Here is a 24,553-nt window from a genome sequence, read left to right as displayed (position 1 = left end):
GGGACTGTCTCTATGACAGATTGCTTTTGTGCACAGATATTGTCATAGATCCTGAAGCCTTAAAATTAACTATGTGACTCAGCTTTTAGCTTGTCAACAGACATTACTGGGAGGTTAACTCCTGACCCAGCCATTAAGTCAAACAAACTGCTGTTTGAGCCAGGAATAGAGATGGGCCTGAGAATCTATATGGGCTTGTTTCTGCTGACTCCAAAAGGTCCTGAGTCAGCTGTTTGACCCTCAAGAAAACACCTTCTTGTCCTGGGCTCATTCCTACACCTCATTCCATAATTGACATAATTGCTGGGTCTGCAGACCACTCCCTTCTTCATCAGTTGAAGAATTCCCATGGCGGGCTTCTCCACTTCAAGGAAAGGACTTTCTTCAACTCTGCGATGACATCTAGCAGTGTTAAGATGGACTGATGTAGCTATGGACATAATGTAACTTTTAATTTTAATTAGGTTTTAACTTGGTTTAATAACTCTTTTGCTTTACATCTATAACTGTAAAATAGGGTCTGTTTCTAACTGTTTGAAAGCGTTTAAGTTATAAATGATTGTCCAGACTCCTATGAGTCCACAGAGTCCTCCAACTATTACTTGGGGCCCCTGGATCAGAGACCCTCAACATGAAGGTTAGGAGAATGTGTTGCTTCAGCAATTTAGGGGCAATGCCCCTCAACAGCAGGAAGTAGTTATGGAATGAAAATGACATCCCTTTCCCTTGACAACATAATTCTCCTAAAAGGAAAGGGGGGATGAGAGAGTTAACTCCTAGGTAGGCTTATAAGAAGTCCAGGGTTCCTGAGGAGGAGAAAGGGGTCTGGGGCTCTCAAGGAGAAATGGATAAATGTTTTTTTTCTACATTGCTTTATCTTAGTCAGTATAACAATATATCTTGCTCAAGGATACATTTCTCCTTAACAAGAACCTTCTGACTAATCCTGTCTTAAAATGTATATTATGGGAGTGAGCCTGGTGAGGTCTTTCTATTGTTCATTCTAATCTTGTTAATTTAAGATGTATATTGTGGGAGTGGGTCTGAAAATAATATATAAGGCCTTGATAAGACTAGCTAGGGAGGCATTCTCTGTCCCCCTTCTGATGTTTATGTCAGAAGCTTTCTCTGTCCCTTTTCTTATTTCAATAAAACTCTGCTACACAAAAGCTCTTGAGTGATCAAGCCTGGTCCCTGGTCCTGAAGCTAAATCTTCTTCGGAGATCACAAATCTGACATCGTGCACCAAAAACTATCATAGGCACATCTTAGAGTTAGCAGAGTATATGGAGAAACATGTGTAGACTAAAATAACAGGTGAGCTAAAGCCCTGATTGTCCTTACCCTGTCATGAAGATCCCAGATGAGCCCCCAAGATGATAGCTTATGGTGAACCATGTTGGATTCATGATCTCCAAAGAAGATTTAGCTTCAGGACCAGTAATCAGGCTTGATCACTCAAGAGCTTTTGTGTAGCAGAGTTTTATTAAAGTAAGAAAAGGGACAGAGAAACTTCTGACACAGACATCAGAAGAGGAAGGAGAGTGCCCCTGTGTGTAGATTTTTAAAAGATGGTCATTCTGACTGGTGTGAGGTGATATTTCATAGCAGTTTTGTTTTGCATTTCTCTAATAATTGGTGATGTTGATCATCTTTTTATTTGCCTCATGGTCATCTGTATGTTTTCTTTAGAGAAATGTCTATTTAAGTCTTCCACCCACTTTTTATTAGGTTGTTTGTTCTTTTGATATGGAGCTGCAATGAGCTGTTTATATATATTTTGGAGATTAATCCCTTGTCAGTTGCTTTGTTTGGAAATATTTTCTCCCATTCTGAGGGCTGTGTTTTCATCTTGTTTCCATAGGCTGTAGTTATGACAAGGCCAGCCCCAGAGGGGGCCTTTCCTAGTTCCTGAGAGGGCAAGGTTGTAGAGTGGCTGCAATGGCGGCTCCATCTTGTCCACATTACTGATTAACAGCATGTTGCTTCTATGGCAGTCTTAATTTCCTCCACAAAATTTTCCAGTTTCCATTTTCTCACTCCAGCTCCCTCAGGCTGTCTCCCTGCCTTCAGCAGCAGTCCTCTCTCCAGGTTCACTCCCCAATTACCATTTTCCAGCATCCAGCCTCCATGCCGACCAATGGACATGTGTCTCAGGCTGGGACATTCAGGGTTGTTGTGCAAACCATCTGTATAGGTTTCACTCTGTCCTGCCTGTTTCATTCTCCTGTTTAATTCTCCTCTTACAGCCTCAGATGCCCTCCTTTGGTCCCAACTAATATCCTGTTGGTGAGGGCGTTTCTCTGGATTTGAGAAACTCTCTGTTCCTTCAGCTCTAACCCCTAGGAGTGCAGGTCCCCTCCTGTTTCCTTTCCTCTTCTTTTCCTTCTTTCTTTCATCTTACCCAGTTGGCATCTGAGGTCTTCTGCTAGTGTTCAGCTGGTGCTCTGTGTGAATCATTCCATCTGTAGATGTATTCTTGGTGCATTTGTGGAGAGAGATTAATTTCATGTTCTTCTAATCCTCCACCATTCCTTGCTTTCTCCTAGGAATTTGCATTGTTTGCAAACATCTTGGGTGATTCTCATGCAAGTAATCCTTAGACAATAGTATGATGAACAATAGCTTAAGCTATTGATAACACTAGGATTGGTCTGTGGAAAATTTGCCATTGGTAGCATTCTTTCTATAGATATTTAACTTCTGTTTCTCACCAGTGTGCTTTACTATAGTGAGGCAATACCAAATTATGGATGAGTGCTGATATTGAAATCAAAATACCCTGTGTGACCATTTCTGCTGTGTGATCTTGAGTATATTACCTTCCTGAGCCTCACTTTGCTTGTAAGCAAATTGTAAAGAGAATACTATAGTCTTGCATTACTGGGGACTATTATAAACGTTAAATGCATGCAGAACAATTAGCATAGTGCCTTGTATAGGAAATCATGTGTGGCATTGTTAGTTTTTATTTTGATTATAATAATTTAGCATCAGTCTTACTGGTAGATGGATTACCATGTAGAAGAGTGGGAGAACAAGGAAACCCCCCATATTGTTTTCCTGTGAACCTAGAAAATGGGACTTAGTTATCCCACTGCATGTAAAGGAGAGAATAGAGTCCACAACATGAGACATCTGTCTATGTGATTCATACAGTCAAGACAGGAGCTTTTTCCAATCTTACTTTCTTATACTAATCCTATTGTAAAGGAAACCATTCCTATCCTCATGTTATCATTGCACTTTAAAAAAATCTATACAATAAAATATATGTCCAAAAATAAACTGAAACTATGCATATATAAGATTGTGGGTAATGAGAGACAAACTTCTCATTGTCAGAGAAAGAAATTACAAATAGGAAAAGGCAGAGGGCTAGAGTGAAACCTGTTGTGTTGAACTGGAATTGGAGAAGAAAGCCAAAGACATGAATAGGAACTCATATATTGTTTAATGTGTATGGGAAGGACAGATACCAAAATGATTATAGATCTGTGAGCCAAGAAGCACTTAGAAGTAGTGAACCCCAGTAACAATGAGTACACCTAGTTTTCAGACCTTGATTTCTAATTACCATTCTCTAATGAAAGGAACCAAGACTACATGGAGAAATTCCTGATTCTTGGTCTAGGGCAGTGAATATAAAAGATTAGTGTGGAGAATCTTGTTGTCCCAGAAAGTAAGGAAGTGTTCAATAAACAAAGAGTGTATGTCATAGGTACAGAGCAGCCAGCCTGAAGGAGATTCCCAATGGCCAAAACTAGAGCAATCTGACCAACAAAATAAATAATGATACTATTGGATTATAGCCCATTGAATAAAATATTCCTCTGTCCATACTTATGTAAACAAGTGATTGGATAAATAACTAAAAGAGAAAGAAGAAATACCTCTTTCTTTGAGAAGGATTTCAATCAATACATGTAGAAGAAAATGAGGGGAAAAAAATGTTTAAGTCACCATTAGGCAAATATCACAGTAAATAACTGTTGCAAGCAAAAATCTTAGATGGATGTTAAAATCTTTGGGCAAAATCATAATGAGAAACAATCTCTATAATTTCAAAGAGCCTCTCCCACCAGATGTATATTAGATAGAAGAGGGGGGCTTAGTAACTATACAGTGTAGAAATCTGTCAGACCAAATGATCAAAATTAGTATGGCCTGTATGAGATATTCGGAGAAGGCAATGGAAACCCACTCCAGTACTCTTGCCTGGAAAATCCCATGGACAGAGGAACCTGTTAGGCTGCAGTCCACGGGGTCGTTAAGAGTTGGACACAACTGAGCGACTTCACTTTCACTTTTCACTTTCATGCATTGGAGAAGGAAATGGCAACTCCAGTGTTCTTGCCTGGAGAATCCCAGGGACGGGGGAGTCTAGTGGGCTGCCGTCTATGGAGTCGCACAGAGTCGGACACGACTGAAGTGACTTAGTAGTAGCAGTAGTAGTATAAGATATTTTATGATGAATTGAAAAGGGAATGTCACCTCTGTGGTGTTCATGCAAAAATACATAATCTCAATCTAATCATGACCAGGTCATGAAAGATGGAAAGACAGAGAAACTGTCACAGACCAGAGTAGACACAGAAGACAGGACAACTAGGTGAAATGTGGGATCCTCCTGGAGAAGAAATTGTATCCCTAATAAAAGTTGGTAGAATTCTTAAAAGGTCCATAGATTAATATGTATGTATTGTACAATAAATAGTATTTCTTCAAGTTAATTTTTAATTTTTCTAAACAAAAAATCTTCCATTCAATAAAACTAGAATCTTTTGGTTTCCTATGTGAATATTTTCCATATAGATTCAGCAAATATATTTCTCCCTTCACAGCACATCACAATTTTCCAAGACAGATTAATTTAGCAGGGGACTATTTTCAAGGACTGTTGATTTAAAACTCTCAAATGAATAAAACTTAATCTATAAAATTGATTTGCTCCCAATAGTATTTTTCTTGGATGGTGTATTGTAAATTGACAACTTTAACATCACTAAAAATCATAACATAAAATATACCATCACTATGGTTGTGATCTTATGTTTAAAAGCAATAGTACGTCACTCATAAACTAAGATAATATTTCACAGTCTAAAGACATGTTGTATTGTGATTATACATTTGTTTTTGGCCATGTCATGTGACTTATGGGATCTTTTTAGTAACCTAATCAGGAATTGAAATTGGGCCATTGGCAGTGACAGTGCAGAGTCCTAACCATTGACTATGCTGTGCTTGGTCGATCAGTCATGTCTGACTCTTTGAGACCCCATGGACTGTAGCCCACCAGGCTCCTTTGTCCATTGAGAGCCAGGGAATTCCCTGATTGTACTTTTAAATTTATTTGAATCTTTATGGTATCAAATCTACTAGGGAATGAATTGTTTATGTCCCAGGGGAAGAATTTATTATCTACTTAAGTAGAGAGTAAAGATTTAGAAAGCAAATTTCTAATCTCCAAATGCCTGTTATCTGAGGCTGTGAGATTTCTACTGCAGGGTAGGTTTTATTTACCAATGTGGTCCAGAAATATTGGTATCATTGCCTACTTGTCTCAGGAATCATGTAAAAAATGCTGGTAAAACCAGTGCCAGTCCTGTGGGAAGCTATTAATGCCAATTATGTGTAATCAATGATCTTTGACTATATTCAAAGTTGGTTCACAAAAAATATATATACCCTAGAGTAACGTGTGGTCAGAAATTATAAACAAATGAAACTTGGAGAAAAACCTTTGTAAACTATGCCAAAATAGATACTTGCTCTCTCATGTTCAAAACAAGTGTGCTGAATCAGTTACATATTAAAAACATGGGTGAATAATTACTGAATTAAATTTAATTTACCTTAAATCAGTTAAACTAACAAATTTCCTGTTCAACAATCATTTCAAAACCCCAAAAGTAAAGAAAGAAAACGGAAATGTAAAATATTACTTTTTTCCAGAATAATTCTCTCTTACAGCCAAGAAGGGTACCAGCTGGTTAAGATCACCAATTGAACTAGTTAATTGGAGCAGCGAATGGGACACATAAATGTTGCCATTGGGATTACAATTGAGAAATCAGGAAAATCTGTCACTCTTTCCTTTCTGAACTTTTTTTTCTCTTGGCTATAACCCTTTTTCACTTTCCTCCCCTATTACCTACAAATCAGCTTCAAAGTGTTTATTCATAACCCCCTTTCACCAGCAGAAGATGCCCTTGACGTTTTTCATGTTTCTAAGAATGTGCCTGGCACATAGCAGACACTATAAGTGTTTTATTGAATGAATGAACAGGTATTAGAGCATTAGAAGCTTAATAGAGGAAGATGTTTTGGGGAAAATGGTGCTTTCTCACTGTACACTGAAATCATACCATAAAGGATCTTCCTTTTTTAAAATTATTAGTTCTTGGATTGCAGCCATTCTGACTGGTGTGAAGTGGTACCTCATTGTGGTTTTGATTTGCATTTCTCTAATAATGAGTGATGTTGAGCATCTTTTCATGTGTTTGTTAGCCATCTGTATGTCTTCTTTGGAGAAATGTCTATTTAGTTCTTTGGCCCATTTTTTGATTGGGTCGTTTATTTTTCTGGAGTTGAGCTGCATAAGTTGCTTGTATATTTTTGAGATTAGTTGTTTGTCAGTTGCTTCATTTGCTATTATTTTCTCCCATTCAGAAGGCTGTCTTTTCACCTTGCTTATATTTTCCTTTGTTGTGCAGAAGCTTTTAATTTTAATTAGATCCCATTTGTTTATTTTTGCTTTTATTTCCAGAATTCTGGGAGGTGGATCATAGAGGATCCTGCTGTGATTTATGTCTGAGAGTGTTTTGCCTATGTTCTCCTCTAGGAGTTTTATAGTTTCTGATCTTACATTTAGATCTTTAATCCATTTTGAGTTTATTTTTGTGTGCGGTGTTAGAAAGTGATCTAGTTTCATTCTTTTACAAGTGGTTGACCAGTTTTCCCAGCACCACTTGTTAAAGAGATTGTCTTTTTACTCCATTGTATATTCTTGCCTCCTTTGTCAAAGATAAGGTGTCCATAGGTGTGTGGATTTATCTCTGGGCTTTCTATTTTGTTCCATTGATCTATATGTCTGTCTTTGTGCCAGTACCATACTGTCTTGATGACTGTGGCTTTGTAGTAGAGCCTGAAGTCAGGCAAGTTGATTCCTCCAGTTCCATTCTTCTTTCTCAAGATTGCTTTGGCTATTCGAGGTTTTTTGTATTTCCATACAAATCTTGAAAGTATTTGTTCTAGTTCTGTGAAAAATATGGCTGGTAGCTTGATAGGGATTGCATTGAATTTGTAAATTGCTTTGGGTAAAATCTACAAGCAATAAATGCTGGAGAGGGTGTGGAGAAAAGGGAACCCTCCTACACTGTTGGTGGGAATGCAAACTAGTACAGCCACTATGGAGAACAGTGTGGAGATTCCTTAAAAAATTGTAAATAGAACTCCCTTATGACCCAGCAATCCCACTTCTGGGCATACACACCGAGGAAACCAGACTTGAAAGAGACACATGTACCCCAATGTTCATCGCAGCACTGTTTATAATAGCCAGGACATGGAAACAACCTAGATGTCCATCAGCAGATGAATGGATAAGAAAGCTGTGGTACATATACACAATGGAGTATTACTCAGCTGTTAAAAAGAATTCATTTGAATCAGTTCTGATGAGATGGATGAAACTGGAGCCGATTATACAGAGTGAAGTAAGCCAGAAAGAAAAACACCAATACAGTATACTAACACATATATATGGAATTTAGGAAGATGGCAATGACGACCCTGTATGCAAGACAGGGAAAGAGACACAGATGTGTATAACGGACTTTTGGACTCAGAGGGAGAGGGAGAGGGTGGGATGATTTGGGAGAATGGCATTCTAACATGTATACTATCATGTGAATTGAATCGCCAGTCTATGTCTGACGCAGGATGCAGCATGCTTGGGGCTGGTGCATGGGGATGACCCAGAAAGATGTTCTGGGGAGGGAGGTGGGAGGGGGGTTCATGTTTGGGAATGCATGTAAGAATTAAAGATTTTAAAATTTAAAAAAAAATTATTAGTTCTTAAAATCAGAAGAAACATAAGTGGATTTTCAGTTTCAAATGGTAAGTTTTCTTTCACACCATAAATTAGATCAGAGATAGATTTGTGGAGGGAAAAGGTATATTGCTGATTTTTCTTCTTGGGGCTGTTGACTGGGGGAAAAAAAAAAAGCAACACAATCTAAAAGCTCAGAAATATGTTTTATTTGGGGAATTAGTGAGGACTATAACCTGGTATATAGTCACACAGTTAGCTCTGAGAAACTGTTCTAAAGATATAATTAAAGGGCACCAGCAGAGGATTAGCTGGGAGTCCCAGGTCAGCATCTCTGTGGAAAGGGGCTCAGACTCCTTTCATGTCCATGCTGACTGGGGCTGAATTTCCTGATGACACATGTGACACTGGGAGGAAAATGTCATCCAAAAACAGAATACATTGTCTCCTAATATAATCTTTCCACAGTGCCTGTAAATTACATGTGGACTCTGAGTGAACTGAATCTGGATTGGCTATTAGTGTTGTGTGTTAAAGCTCATCAGCAGACCAAAGTTGTGTAGACCTTTCATTGCTTTCTTTTAAAATTTTTATATCTTTTCTTTGCTTTCATGTTGTTCCATGTGTTTTATTCTTTTTTAAAAAAATACATTTTTCCTTTTTTTGTTATTATTGCTTTATTCATCACTTGGAACACTGCTTTTGTTTTGTTTTGTTAGTTTTGTTTCTGATCGGTTGATTTCATTTGTCTGCTTGTTTTCTCTTGTGTTTTTCTTTGGATCTATTTTTAATTCTTTTCTGTGTGAGAGTGTATGTTTCTCTGTTCTTGTTTCTGTTTGATTTTAACTCTACCATTTGTCTGGGAGTTCATTTGTCACTTTTTAAAAACTCCCCCTTTTTGCCAAGAGGAATAGCTTACAAGGTCTTTGTTCCCCAATCAGAAGTCAGGTCTGTGCCTCAGGGGTGGGAACACAAAGTCCAGGATGCTGGACTACCAAAGAATTCCTGGCCACAGAGAATATTAGTCAACAAGAGATCTCAGGGAAACATGGCAAAAAACAAGTAAGACAGAAACACAAACCTAACCATCAGCAGACAGGCTGCTTAAAAGAGTACTAAGCCCAGAGAAACCCGCGCCCAAAGAAAGAGAAACGCAAGTAAGATGGTAGGTGTTGCAAGAGGGCATCAGAAGGCAGACACACTGAAAACCATACTCACAGAAAACTAGTCAATCTAATCACATTAGGACCACAGCCTTGTCTAACTCAATGAAACTAAGACATGCTCATGGGGCAACACAAGACAGGCGGGTCATGGTGGAGATGTCTGACAAAATGTGTTCCACTGGAGAAGGGAATGGCAAACCACTTGCCTCGAGAACCCCATGAACAGTATGAAAAGGCAAAATGATAGGATACTGAAAGAGGAACTCCCCAGGTCAGTAGGTGCCCAACACGTTATTGGAGATCAGTGGAGAAATAACTCCAGAAAGAATGAAGGGATGGAGCCAAAGCAAAAACAATACCCAGCTGTGTATGTGACTGGTGATAGAAGCAATGTCAGATGCTGTAAATAGCAATATGGCATAGGAACCGGGAATGTCAGGTCCATGAATCCAGGTAAATTGGAAGTGGTCAAACAAGAGATGGCAAGAGTGAACATTGACATTCTAGGAATCAGCAAAATAAAATGGATTGGAATGGGTGAATTTAACTCACATGACCATTATATCTACTATTGTGGGCAGGAATCCCTCAGAAGAAATGGAGTAGCCATCATGGTCAACAAAAGAGTCCAAAATGCAGTACTTGGATGCACTCTCAAAAACGACAGAATGATCTCTGTTCGTTTCCAAGGCAAACCATTCAATATCACAGTTAACCAAGTCTATGCACCAACCAGTAACGCTGAAGAAGCTGAAGTTGAATGGTTCTATGAAGACCTACAAGACCTTTTAGAACTAACACCCAAAAAAGATGTCCTTTTCATTATAGGGGGATAGAATGCAAAAGTAGGAAGTCAAGAAACACCTGGAGTAAGAGGCAAATTTGGCCTTGGAATGTGGAATGAACCAGGGCAAAGACTAATAGAGTTTTGCCAAGATAATGCACTGGTCATACCAAGCACGCTCTTCCAACAAGACAAGAGAAGACTCTACACATGGACTTCACCAGATGGTCAACACCAAAATCAGATTGATTATATTCTTTGCAGCCAAAGATGGAGAAGCTCTATACAGTCAGCAAAAAGAAGACCAGGAGCTGACTGTGGCTCAGATCATGAACTCCTTATTATCAAATTCAGAAATAAATTGAAGAAAGTAGGGAAAACCACTAGACCATTCAGGTATGACCTAAATCAAATCCCTTATGATTATACAGTGGAAGTGAGAAATAGATTTAAGGGCCTAGATCTGATAGATAGAGTGCCTGATGAACTATGGAATGAGGTTTGTGACATTGTAAAGGAGACAGGGATTAAGACCATCCCCATGGGAAAGAAATGCAAAAAAGCAAAATGGCCATCTGGAGAGGCCTTAGAAATAGCTGTGAAAAGAAGAGAAGCAAAAAGCAAAGGAGAAAAGGAAAGATATAAGCATCTGAATGCAGAGTTCCGAAGAATAGCAAGAAGTGATAAGAAAGCCTTCTTCAGTGATCAATGCAAAGAAATAGAGGAAAACAACAGAATGGAAAAGACTAGAAATCTCTTCTAGAAAATTAAAGATACCAACAGAACATTTCTTGCAAAGATGGGCTCAATAAAAGGCAGAAATGGTATGGACCTAACAGAAGCAGAAGATATTAAGAAGAGGTGGCAAGTATACACAGAAGAATTGTACAAAAAAGATTTCACGACCCAGATAATCATGATGGTGTGATCACTCATCTAGAACCAGACATCCTGGAATGAGAAATCAAGTGGGCCTTAGGAAGCATGACTATGAACAAAGTTAGTGGAGTGATGGAATTCCAGTGGAGGTGTTTCAAATCCTGAAAGATGATGCAGTGAAAGTGCTGCACTCAACATGCCAGCAAATCTGGAAAACTCAGCAGTGGCCGCAGGACTGGAAAAGATTAGTTTTCATTCCAATCCCAAAGAAAGGCAATGCCAAAGAATGCTCAAACTAAAGCACAATTGCACTCATCTCACATGCTAGTAAAGTGATGCTCAAAATTCTCCAAGCCAGGTTTCAGCAATACGTGAACCATGAACTTCCTAATATTCAAGCTGGTTTTAGAAAAGGCAGAGGAACCAGAGATCAAATTGCCAACATCCACTGGATCATGGAAAAAGCAAGAGAGCTCCAGGAAAACATCTATTTCTGCTTTATTGACTATGCCAAAGCCTTTGACTGTGTGTATCACAATAAACTGTGGAAAATTCTGAAAGATTTGGGAATACCAGACCACCTGACCTGCCTCTTGAGAAATCTGTATGCAGGTCAGGAAGCAACAGTTAGAACTGGACATGGAACAACAGCCTCGTTCCAAATAGGAAAAGGAGTACGTCAAGGCTGCATATTGTCACCCTGCTTATTTAACCTAAATGCAGAGTACATCATGAGAAACGCTGGACTGGAAGAAACACAAGTTGGAATCAAGATTGCTGGAGGAAATATCAATAACCTCTTATATGCAGATGACACCACCCTTATGGCAGAAAGTGAAGAGGAACTAAAAAGCCTCTTGATGAAAGTGAAAGAGGAGAGTGAAAAAGTTAGCTTAAAGCTCAACACTCAGAAAACGAAGATCATGGCATCCGGTCCCATCACTTGATGGGAAATAGATGGGGAAACAGTGTAAACAGTGTCAGACTTTATTTTTTTTGGGGGCTCCAATATCACTGCGGATGGTGACTGCAGCCATGAAATTAAAAGATGATTACTCCTTGGAAGAAAAGTTATAACCAACCCAGATACATATTCAAAAGCAAAGACATTACTTTGCCGACTAAGGTCCGTCTAATCAAGGCTATGGTTTTTCCTGTGGTCATGTATGGATGTGAGAGATGCACTGTGAACAAGGCTGAGCCCTGAAGAATTGATGCATTTGAACTGTGGTGTTGGAGAAGACTCTTGAGTGTCCCTTGGACTGCAAGGAGATCCAACCAGTCCATTCTGAAGATCAGCCCTGGGATTTCTTTGGAAGGAATGATGCCAAAGCTGAAACTCCAGTACTTTGGCCACCTCATGCGAAGTGTTGCCTCATTGGAAAAGACTCTGATGCTGGGAGAGATTGTGGGCAGGAGGTGAAGCGGATGACAGAGAATTAAATGGCTAGATGGCATCACTGACTCAATGGGCATGGGTCTGAGTGAACTTCGGGAGTTAGTGATGGACAGGGAGGCCTGGCGTGCTGGAATTCATGGGGTGGCAAAGAGTTGGACAACTGAGCAACTGAAATGAAATGAAGCCCAGAGATATCCAAAACCCACTACCTGAAATGATCCTCTCGTCAGAGGGAAAAGACTCAGTTCCACCACCCTGAATGCAGTTATCAGTCCTTCCCACCATGAAGCCTACACAGGCTACTGGAGTAACCTTACCCACCAAGGCAGAGATCAAATAAACACTGTAAGTTAGACAAACTGAAAAAAAAGAAAAATATCTTGCAGACAAAGTAGAAAGGCAAAAATATACAACACCAAATAAACGTAGAGGAAACATGCAATCTATCTGAAAAAAAAAATCAGAGTAATGATAGTAAAAATGATTCAAAATCTTGACAATAGAATGGATAACATACATGAAATGATTAACAAGGACTTAGAAGAACTAAAGAACCAACTTTGATGAACACAATAACTGAAATTTAAAATACACAGGAAAGAATCAAGGGCTTCCCTGGTAGCTCAACTGGTAAAGAATCCACCTGCAGTGCAGGAGACCTGGGTTCAGTCCCTGGGTTGGGAAGGTCCCCTAGAGGAGGGCATGCAACCCACTCCAGTATTCTTGCCTGGAGAATCCACATGGACAGAGGAGACTGGTGGGCTGGAGTCCATGAGGTCGTGAAGAGTCAGGTACACCTGAGCAACTAAGCCCAGCACAGCAGATAAGGAATCAAAAGCAGCCTAATAGAGAAGGATGGAGAAGTGAGCTGGAAGATAAAATGGTGGTAATAGCTGTTGAAGAGCAGAATAGAGAAAAAGAATGAAAAGAATTGAGGACAGACTCAGAGACCTCTGGGACTCACTTAACACATCAAAATCTGAAATGTAGAAAAGAAGAAGAGAAAGAGTCTAAGAAAATATTTGAAGATATTACAGTCACCCAAGTCTAGGAAGTGAAGAGAGTCCCATACAGGATACACAAAATAAGAAACATGCTAAATCACATATTAATCAAATTAACAAAATTAAACACACGGAAAAATATTAAAACCAACAAGGGAAAAGCAACAAACAACATACAAGAGAGCTCCCACAAGGTTAAGGGCTCGTCTTTCAGCAGAAGCTCTGCAGGCCAGAAGGGAGAGGCAGAATATATTTAAGGTAATGGAAGGGGAAAATCCACAACCAAGAATACTCAGCAAGGATTTCATTTAGCTTCAGTGAAGAAATCACTAACCTTAAAGACAAGCAAAAGTTAAGAGAATTCAGTACCACCAAACCAGCTTTACAACAAATGCTAAAGGAATTTCTCTAGGCGGGAAATACCAGAGAAGGAAAGGATTTAAAAAAAAAAAAAAAAAAAAAAACAGGATCTGAAGATGGCTGGCATTGAAGGTGATACAATCACTCTTGATCTGGTTTTTCTTGGTCTGGCATCTGAGAGGTTCTGATGGAGTAAAGGTACTTCTTTCTACTACTCTCTTGAGATATCTTGATTGCAGGTCTAGACATCCAGGAATTGGAGACACTGAAACTGAGTGATGGGACATGTGACTGCTCAAGGGGCAGCAGAGCCAGATCCAGAGTCATCTTGTAGCCCTCATTTAGATTGAACATAGTTTCAGTCAAGTGCTTAGGTTTGTGCCTTGCACAAATTTCAGATCAAGTTGGTGGAGTAGGAAGATCCTGCACTCACTTCCTCCCAGGGACACAACAAAACTACAACCATATATAGAACCACTGTCTCTGAGAACTGACCCAAAGACTAGAACAACAGATTTTCTACAACTAAGGGTATAAGGAAAAGGCCACATTGAGAAAAGTAGGAGATACAGAGTCCTGGTCTAGTGAGAACCACCCACCTCCCCACATACATTCCTGTGGGGCAACCCACAAAGAGGAGAGATATCACAACTGCAGAGGTACCCCCTGAGGACCAGGGGTTCAACTCCCACATCAGACTGGGGAACCTGCACTGGGAAGCTGAGCCTCCATAAGAGCTGGCTCTGAAAACCAGCAGGACTTGCATCTGGGGGAGCCTAGGGGTTGTGGGAAAGGGAAAGGATTTCACTCTTAAAAGACTCATGTAGAAACTCACTCACTCCAAAGCCCATTACAGAGGGAGCAGCTTGAAAAGCGCCTGGGCCATACAAGGAGAGTCATTGAGTAATTTCAGGTCTTGCAACAGAGGGGCAGGGGTCCAGTGGAACTTTCGGGATGGAAGTACTGGCAGACATCATTTGTTTTTACTTTCTTTCCACTTAGCTGGCCTGGTGCTGGTGAGCACCATTTCTATCAGTTTCCATCAGCCTAAATAACATTGATATTGCCCTGTCCCTGCTTTCCTCTGATAACTCAAGAGACCAGGCCTATGCACCAGCACCCCCTCCTGCAGCAGTTTCAGCCAGATCCTGTAGATATTTGGACTTGGAACCAGCTCAACCTACTAAGGCCATCTGCAGTGGTCACATCCAAGTCTGCCTGGGGACCAAGCTCACCCAGCAGCACACCTGCCACAATTGCTGTCCACCCATCACAGGAGGGCACATGCAGCCCAGAGAGGGGATACCCCTGGGATGTCTGGCTCTGTTGACCAGGAGATATTGTACCCTATACCCTATAGGACACTATAGGTACTATAGTGTACTATTGTACACTATACCCTATAGGACACCTCCTACATAAGACTAGCACCATTCTTTCAAGGCGGGGTGACAAATGAAGCTGATATATGTAGAAACAAACGAGTTAGGAAAAATGAAGGGATTACAGAATATCTTTAAAACACGAGGAGATATCAGAAAAACAACTAAATGAAGAGGAGATAAGAGATTTATCAGATAAAGAATTCAGAGTAACACGCGTAAAGATGTTCATCAGAATCAGACTCAATAGAAAACTGAATGAGTTTGATGAGAGAATCAATGAAAGTCTAGGCAAATTGTAAGCCTCCTTCAGCAAAGGGCTAGAAACTGTAAAGAAAGATTTATAAATTTTGAGTTCATTTACTGAAACAAAAAATACACTAGTGGAAACCAGCAGGAGGTCAGAGAATGTAAAAAAACAAATCAGTGATCTGGGTGACAAGAGTAGTAAAAGTCACTCAATCAGAATACAGAAAGAAAAGAGAATAAAACAGTAAAAATTAAGAATAGGTCCCATGAGGGTTCAGTTGCTCAGGCAAGGGAAAGAGCAGCCATGGTCAGGTAGACCAGCTTCCAGACTCCTCTCCCCACTCCCAGCACGTGCCCACTCTACTGCCAGGGTGCCCCAAAGGAAGGTCAGCTCTGCATCAGGAGCAGCAGAGGTACCCAAGAGGAGACCTGGGAGGTTGTCAACTAAATCTGCTCCTGTCAAAGTGGAAACAAAGCCAAAGAAGGTAGCAGGAAATGATAAACCTTCAGACAGAAAAGTACAAACAAAAGGGGAAAAGGGAGCAATGGTAAAACAGGTCAAAGTGGCCAACCAAGAGACTGACGATTTACTTGCATCAAATGGAGAGATTGAAAAGAAGGAGAGCCCAGCCTCTGATGGAGCAGGAAAGAAAGAAGTTATCGGTGATTAATATCACACACTCGAGTCTATCAGGGGTCCCTGTGTACTTTCTTGTACAATCCAGAGGAATAGTTTATCAATTATTTTGTAAATGCAATTTTTTAGTAGCTCTAGTAGTATTTTTAAGAAGGTGGAAATCCTACCACATACATTATAAAGTGCAAGTTTTTTTTTTTTTTTTAAATTTAACTGGAGCATAGTTGATTTACACCATTGGAATCAGTAGTGAAAAAAAAAGCACACTAAAACAATTAAGAAAGTGGTAATAGGATTATGCATATTAAAATTACCTTAAATGTATATGGATTAAATGCTCCAATCAAAAGACACAAACTGGATGAATGGATACAAAGACAGTTCAGTTCAGTCACTCAGTCGTGTCCGACTCTTTGCGACTCCATGAATTGCAGCACGCCAGGCCTCCCTGTTCACTCAGACTCATGTCCATCGAGTCAGTGATGCCATCCAGCCATCTCATCTTCTGTCGTCCCCTTCTCCTCCTGCCCCTAATCCCTTCCAGCATCAGAGTCTTTTCCAATAAGTCAACTCTTCACATGAGGTGGCCAAAGTACTGGAGTTTCAGCTTTAGCATCATTCCTTCCAAAGAAATCCCAGGGCTGATCTCCTTCAGAATGGACTGGTTGGATCTCCTTGCAGTCTAAGGGACTCTCAAGAGTCTTCTCCAACACCACAGTTCAAACACATTAATTCTTCAGTGCTCAGCTTTCTTCACAGTCCAACTCGCACATCCATACATGACTACTGGAAAAACCATAGCCTTGACTAGACGGACTTTAGTCAGAAAAGTAATATCTCTGCTTTTGAATATGCTATCTAGGTTGGTCATAACTTTTCTTCCAAGGAGTAAGCATCTTTTAATGTCATGGCTGCAGTCACCATCTGCAGTGATTTTGGAGCCCAAAAAAATAAAGTCTGACACTGTTTACACTGTTTCCCTATCTATTTCCCATGAAGTGATGGGACCAGATGCCATGATCTTCGTTTTCTGAATGTTGAGCTTTAAGCCAACTTTTTCACTCTCCTCTTTCACTTTCATCAAGAGACTCTTTAGTTCTTCTTCGCTTTCTGCCATAAGGGTGGTGTCATCTGCATATCTGAGATTATTGATATTTCCCCCAGCAATCATGATTCCAACTTGTGTTTCTTACAGTCCAGCGTTTCTCATGATGTTCTCTGCATATAAGTTAAATAAGCAGGGTGACAATATACAGCCTTGACGTACTCCTTTTCCTATTTGGAACCAGTCTGTTTTTCCATGTCCAGTTGTAACTGTTGCTTCCTGACCTGCATACAGATTTCTCAAGAGGCAGGTCAGGTGGTCTGGTATTCCCATCTCTCTCAGAATTTTCCACAGTGTGTAGTGAGCCACAGAGTCAAAGGCTTTGGCATAGTCAATAAAGCAGAAATAAATGTTTTCCTGGAGCTCTCTTGCTTTTTCCATGATCCAGTGGATGTTTGGCTCTTGCTTTTTCCATGATCCAGTGGATGTTGGCAATTTGATCTCTGGTTCCTCTGCCTTTTCTAAAACCAGCTTGAACATCTGGAAGTTCACAGTTCACGTATTACTGAAGCTGGGCTTGGAGAATTTTGAGCATTACTTTACTAGCATGTGAAATGAGTGCAATTGTGTGGTAGTTTGAGCATTCTTTGGCATTGCCTTTCTTTGGAATTAGAATGAAAACTGACCTTTTCCAGTCCTGTGGCCACTGCTGAGTTTTCCAAATTTGCTGGCATGTTGAGTGCAGCACTTTCACAGCATCATCTTTCAAGATTTGAAATAGCTCTACTGGAATTCCATCACCTCCGTTAGCTTTGTTCGTAGTGATGCTTTCTAAGGCCCACTTGACTTCACATTCCAGGATGTCTAGCTCTAGATGAGTGATCACCCTATCCTGATTATCTGGGTCATAAGGCTCTTTTTTGCACAGTTCTTCTGTGTATTCTTGCCACCTCTTCTTAATATCTTCTGCTTCTGTTAGGTCCATAGGATTTCTGTCCTTTATCAAGCCCATCTTTGCATGAAATGTTCCCTTGATATCTTTAATTTTCTTGAAGAGATCTCTAGTCTTTCCCATTCTGTTGTTTTCCTCTATTTCTTTGCATTGATCACTGAAGAAGGCTTTCTTATCTCTCCTTGCTATTCTTTGAAACTCTGCATTTACATGCTTATATCTTTCCTTTTCTCCTTTGCTTTTTGTTTCTCTTCTTTTCACAGCTATTTGTAAGGCCTCCCCAGACAGCAATTTTGCTTTTTTGCATTTCTTTTCCAGACAAGATATGTAAATATGATACCTACAAGAGGCTCACATCAAACCTAAAGACACATAAGAATGAAAGTGAGGGGATGGAAAGAGTTGTTCCACACAAATGGAAATCAAAAGAAAGCCAGAGTAGCAATACTCACGTCAGGCAATGTAGACTTTATAATAAATAATATATTACAAGAAACAAGAAGGACACTACATAATACTCAAGGGATTAATCCAAGAAAAGAACATAACAATTGTGAATATTTTATGGAGCGCTTCAATACATAAAGTGAAATTGAAAGTGGAAGTCACTCAGTCGTGTCTGACTCTTTGTAACCCAATGGGCTATACATTCCATGGAGTTCTCCAGGCCAGGATACTGCAGTGGGTAACCTTTCCCTTCTCCAGGGGATCTTCCCAACTCAGATTTTGAACCTGGGTCTCCTGCATTGCAGGTGGATTCTTTACCATCTGAGCCACCAGGGAAGACCACAATATATAAGGTAAATTATAATAACCGTAAAATGGGAAATCGACAGTAACACCATAATAGTGGAGAATTTAACATCCCATTTACACCAATGGACAGATAATCCAGACAGAAAATTTATAAGGAAACATGATCCTTAAATAAGATGTTAGCACAGATGGAATGAGTTGATATGTACAGGACATTCTGTCCAAAAGTAGCAGAATACACTTTCTTTTCAAATACACAAAAAACATTCTCCAGAATAGATCATTTGGGGGTTGAAAATCAAGTCTCAGTTATTTTTTAAAACTTGAAAGAATATCAGGCATCTTTTCCAACACCACCACCATGAGATTAGATATCAATTACAAGAAAAACAACTGTAAAAAATAAACACATGGAGTTTAAACATTATGCTGCTAAATAACTAAGAGATAACTAAAGAACTCAAACAGGAAATTTAAAAATACCTAGAAACAGATGATAACAGAAGCACAATGACACAAAACCTATGGGATTTAGCATAAGTAGCTTCATGGGGAAGCTAGTAGCAATAAAATCTTACCTCAAAAACGAGAAAAATCTCAAATAACAAAGTAACCTTTCACCTAAAGCAATTAGAAAAACAAGAACAAAAAAACCCCAAAGTTAGTAGAAGGAAAGAAACCATAAAGATCAAAGCAGAATAAGGAAAACAATAGCAAAGATCAATAAAACTAAAAGCTGGTTCTTTGAGAGGAAAAAAATACATAAACCATTATCATGACTCATCACAAAAAAAATGGGATAGAACTCATATCAATACAATTAGAAATGGAAAAAGAGAAGTTATAGTGGACACCACAGGAAGATAAAGGATCATAAAAGATTACTGCAAGCAACCATATGCCAATAAAATGCACTACCTGGAAGAAATGGACAAATTCTGAGAAAAGTATTGATACAACCTTTCAAGACTGAACCAGGAAGAAACAGAAAATATGAACAGACCAATCATAAGCACTGAAATTGAACCTGTGATTAGAAAACCTCCAACAACAAAAGGCCCGAGGCCAGATAGCTTCACAGGCGAACACTTTAAACATTCACAGAAGAGATAACACTTAGCCTTCTCAAACTCTTTCCAAAAACTGAATTGGGAGAAACCTTCCAAAACACAATCTACAAGGCCACTATCAACCTGATGCAAAAAGCAGACAAAAATTTCAAAAAAAAAAGTGCTAGAGTCCAGCTCCAGCTGCCAGGGAATGAGCATGAAGGGGTGAGTGGTGTCGGCAGACAATGATGTAGCCTCTGACTCATAGTATGGAACTACATGTTTATTTCAAAATTCAGGTTTTCTTTTACATTTTGATAAAAGCATTAGGTCAGAGGTTTGAAATTTTTAGTTTACCCCACCCAGTTTTACTGTCTCCAGAAATCATTGTTCTCCTTCAAACAGAGTTCCTGCTTCAGCAATTCTCTCAGAATCTTCTTTACTATATATTGTCTACTTTATCTTATGTGTCTTATACTTAACTTGTGATTACATTGTAACTTATGCTACATTCCTCAGTTTATTTCTTATCTTTCTAAATCCTGTATGCCCCTAGCATCTTAAGATCACTATCTCCTAAAAAGGCTTCTAGCTATTCTTAATTATTCCTAAACCCTAAACTCAGCAAATTTATTTTGCCATAAATATTTCCCTCACAAACAGGTCTCAGATAACAATCCTTCTCATGGCCACAAGCTATGGCCTACATGCTCATTCTGGGACATTCTTTGTAAAGATCCTTGAACAAATGTCAATAGTTACTTTATAGATTATTTTCTGGGCACAACTGCAGAAGGCTTTGTGCTTTGTCATGCTTCTCTCAAGAACAATAAGCACCTTAACATTCTTTCCAGCCAACTCAATGGAAGAAAGGAAAGAACAAGTCAGAATCACAAAACCTATCTCCTTCATTCTGGGATGGTGCCTGCAGGGTGAGGGGAGGTGGTTGGGGGCCGTCCCTCCATTTGGTCAGTAATGCCTAACACAGCTCCCAACAAGAAAGGAAAATTGCAGGTCAATATCATTTATGAAAATATGCAAAAATCTGTCACAAGCCACGTTAGGCATTACTGACAAAATGGAGGCACAGCCCTAAACTTTCTCCTTGTGTTCCATAGGCAAAGATCAGGAATGAAGGAGTTAGACTTTGTGATTCTGACTTGTTTTTTCCTTTCCTTGGCTGAGTTGACTGAAGAGAATATTAAGGTGCTTATTGTTTTTGAGAGGAACATGAGAAGGCATAAAGCCTTCTGCAGCTGTGCTCAAAGAATAATTCATAAAGTTAATCATTGACATTTGTTCAAGGACTTTTACAAAAGACTGTTCCAGAGTGAGCACGGAGGCCACAGCTTGAGGCCATGGGAGGGACTGCTATCTGAAGCCCATTTGTGAGAAAAGTGTTTATGGCAAAGGAGTTTGCTGAATTTAGGGCTTCAGTTCAGTTCAGTCGCTCAGTCGTGTCTGGCTCTTTGCAAACACATGAATCACAGCATGCCAGGCCTCCCTGTCCATCACCAACTCCCAGAGTTCACTCAGATTTACGTCCATCGAGTCCGTGATGCCATCCACCCATCTCATCCTCTGTTGACCCCTTCTCCTCCTGCCCCCAATCCCTCCCAGCATCAGAGTCTTTTCCAATGAGTCAACTCTTCACATGAGGTGGCCAAAGTACTGGAGTTTCAGCTTTAGCATCATTCCTTCCAAAGAAATCCCAGGGCTGATCTCCTTCAGAATGGACTGGTTGGATCTCCTTGCAGTCCAAGGGACTCTCAAGAGTCTTCTCCAAGACCACAGTTCAAAAGCATCAATTCTTTGGCACTCAGCCTTCTTCACAGTCCAACTCTAACATCCATACATGACTACTGGAAAAACCATAGCCTTGACCAAATGGACCTTTGTTGGCAAAGTAATGTCTCTGCTTTTGAATATGCTATCTAGGTTGGTCATAACTTTTCTTCCAAGGAGTAAGCGTCTTTTAATATCATGGTTGCAGTCACCATCTGCAGTGATTTTGGAGCCCCAAAAAATAAAGTCTGACACTGTTTCCACTGTTTCCCCATCTATTTCCCATGGAGTGATGGGACCAGATGCCATGATCTTCGTTTTCTGAATGTTGAGCTTTAAGCCAACTTTTTCACTCTCCTCTTTCACTTTCATCAGAGGCTTTTTAGTTCCTCTTCACTTTCTGCCATAAGGGTGGTGTCATCTGCATATCTGAGATTATCAATATTTCCCCCAGCAATCTTGATTCCAGCTTGTGTTTCTTCCAGTCCAGCGTTTCTCATGATGTACTCTACATATAAGTTAAATAAGCAGGGTAACAATATGCAGCCTTGACGTACTCCTTTTCCTATTTGGAACCCGTCAGTCGTTCCATGTGGAGTTCTAACTGTTGCTTCCTGACCTGCATACAGATTTCTCAAGAGGCAGGTCAGGTGGTCTGGTATTCCCATCTCTCTTAGAATTTTCCACAGTTAATTGTGATCCACACAGTCAAAGGCTTTGGCATAGTCAATAAAGCAGAAATAGGTGTTTGTTTGTTTTTTGTTTTTGTTTTTTTTTCTGAAACTCTCTTTCTTTTTCCATGATCCAGCAGATGTTGGCAATTTGATCTCTGGTTCCTCTGCCTTTTCTAAAACCAGCTTGAATATCAGGAAGTTCACGGTTCACATATTGCTGAAGCCTGGCTTGGAGAATTTTGAGCATTACTTTACTAGCATGTGAAATGAGTGCAATTGTGCGGTAGTTTGAGCATTCTTTGGCATTGCCTTTCTGTGGGATTGGAATGAAAACTGACCTTTTCCAGTCCTGTGGCCACTGCTGAGTTTTCCACATTTGTTGGCATATTGAGTGCAACACTTTCACAGCATCATCTTTTAGGATTTGAAATAGCTCAACTGGAATTCCATCATCTCCACTATCTTTGTTCATAGTGATGCTTTCTAAGGCCCACTTGACTTCACATTCCAGGATGTCTGGCTCTAGGTGAGTGATCACACCATCGTGATTATCCGAGTCATGACGATTTAGGGCTTAGGAATAATTAAAATAGTTAGAAGCTAAAGATTTAAGGATTGGTGTAATGTTAGCATATTCTACTATAGCTGAAGGAAATTAGGGACTTTAGAGATATTATTAGCTAGAAGCCCTTTCTAAGAAATAGTGAGCTTAAGAAACTAGGGGCAAACAGGACTTAGAAAGATAAGAAATAAACAGGAATGTGGTATGCAGCCCAGACATTAGCATGAGTTACAGTGTATTCACAAGGACACATGAAAACAAGTAGATAAGAGAATTGCTGAGGAAGGAACTCCTTTTGAGGGGCAACAATGATTTTTGGAGAAAAATAAATCTGGATCAATGGGAACTAAAAATATCAAACCTCTGACCTAAAGTATAAAACAGAATCATAACCTTGAAATAAACAGTCAGTCCAAGAAAAATAAGATGCTGCCTCAGTTTCTCACTCACACTGCTCACCCCTTCAGGTTGAATCCTAGGCTGCTGGAGCTGGATTCTGGCAAAATTCTTCAAGAAAATACTAGCAAATGGAATCCAATAAAACATTAAAGGGTTATACACCATGATTAAGTGGAATTTATCTCAGGGATGAAAGGATCCTTCAATATATGGAAATCAATCAATGTGTCACATCAAGTTAACAAATTGAAGGATTAAAACCACATGATAATTTCAATACTCAATAGATGCAGAAAAACCTTTCAACAAAACTCAACATCCATTTATGATAAAAAGATCCTCCAGAAAGTGGGCATAGAGGAACCCTACCTCAACATAATAAAGGCCATATACAACAAACCCACAACACACATTATTCTCAACGATGAAGAACTAAAAGCATTTTCTCTAAGATCAGGAACAAGGCAAGGGGCCCACTCTCACCACTATTATTCAAAAAAGTTTTGGATGTTCTAGCCATGGCAATCAGAGAAGTAAAGAAGCAGATGGAATCCAAATTGGAAAAGAAGTAAACTGGCACTACTTGCAGATGATAAGATACTATCATAGAAAATCCTAAAGATGCTACCACGAAAATGCTAGAAATGATCAATGAATTTGGTAAAGTTGCAGTATACAAAATTAATACACAGAAAGTTCCTGCAATTCTATGCACTAACAACAACAAAAAAAATAATAAGAGAAACTAAGGAAATGATTCCCTTCATCTTTGCAACAAGAATAAAATACCTAGGAATAAGCATACTAATGGGACAAAAGATCTGTAGCAGAAAACTATAGGACACTGATCAAAGAAATCAAAGATGACACAAACATACTGAGAGATATACCACATGTTTGTATTGAAGGAATCAGAGTGAAAATGAGTATACCACTGAAAGGAATCTACATATTCAATGTAATAGCTTTTTATTTATGAAGGGCACTTTTCACAGTAGAATAAAATTTTTACAATTTGCATGGAAATACAGAAGGACTTGAATTGCCAAAGCAGTCTTGAAAAAGAAATTCTGAGCTGGAGGAATCAAGCTTCATGACTTTAAACTATACTATAGAGCTACATTAATTGAGACAGTATGGTACTGGCAGAAGAAAACAGAAATATAGATCAATGAAACAGGATAGAAAGCCCACAGATAAACCCATGCACCTATGGTCATCTTATTTTTAACAAATGATGCAAGAATATACAATGGAGAAAAGAAAGCCTCTTCAATAAGTGGTGCCGGGAAAACTGGAAAGCTGCATGTTAAAGAATGAAAGTAGAGCACTTCGTAACACCATGCAAAAAAGTAAACTAAAAGTGAATTAAAGACCTATATGTAAGTCCAGACACTACAAAACTCATATGCAGA

At 39.5% G+C, this 24,553-nt stretch overlaps 1 pseudogene; it reads left to right on the top strand.

Annotated features, from left to right (window-relative positions):
* Positions 1-15,545: 15,545 nt before the first annotated feature.
* LOC138930757 (non-histone chromosomal protein HMG-14 pseudogene) lies at positions 15,546-15,950 on the top strand (annotated as a pseudogene).
* The last annotated feature ends 8,603 nt before the right edge of the window (positions 15,951-24,553 follow it).

This window comes from Ovis canadensis, chromosome X (genome assembly GCF_042477335.2).
Source record: "Ovis canadensis isolate MfBH-ARS-UI-01 breed Bighorn chromosome X, ARS-UI_OviCan_v2, whole genome shotgun sequence".
Classification (NCBI taxonomy): domain Eukaryota; kingdom Metazoa; phylum Chordata; class Mammalia; order Artiodactyla; family Bovidae; genus Ovis; species Ovis canadensis.
Note: the sequence above shows the minus strand (reverse complement) of the source record. Positions and strands in the feature narration are given on the sequence as shown.